This window comes from Corylus avellana, chromosome ca1, assembly GCF_901000735.1.
Source record: "Corylus avellana chromosome ca1, CavTom2PMs-1.0".
In the NCBI taxonomy this organism is placed as follows: domain Eukaryota; kingdom Viridiplantae; phylum Streptophyta; class Magnoliopsida; order Fagales; family Betulaceae; genus Corylus; species Corylus avellana.
In genome coordinates, this window is record NC_081541.1 from 37,593,242 (window position 1) to 37,593,567 (window position 326).

A 326-nucleotide genomic window follows, 5' to 3' on the forward strand; every position below is an offset into this window, starting at 1 on the left:
TACATTTTTTTATCCTTTCCCCGTTGCACCATGTGCTACCTTTTCTTTTTTCTTTTTTTTTTTAAAAAAAAAAAAAAAAAAAAAAATCAATATGTTTTTATTGATTTGCGCAAAAGGTAGCCTTTGTTGACTACTTTCCAAGCGAGACAGCATGGACGTGATCTTCCCATCTTCTCAACAAAAGAAATCATGTAAATAAAAGTTGGTTTTGAGTTTGGACACATGCATTATTTTTAGAATCAATCAGAAAACTTTCATTCAAAATAATTAATAAGGAGACGTACAGATTGTTTTAATAGGCCTTAAACGTCCTTGGGCGTTTAAGG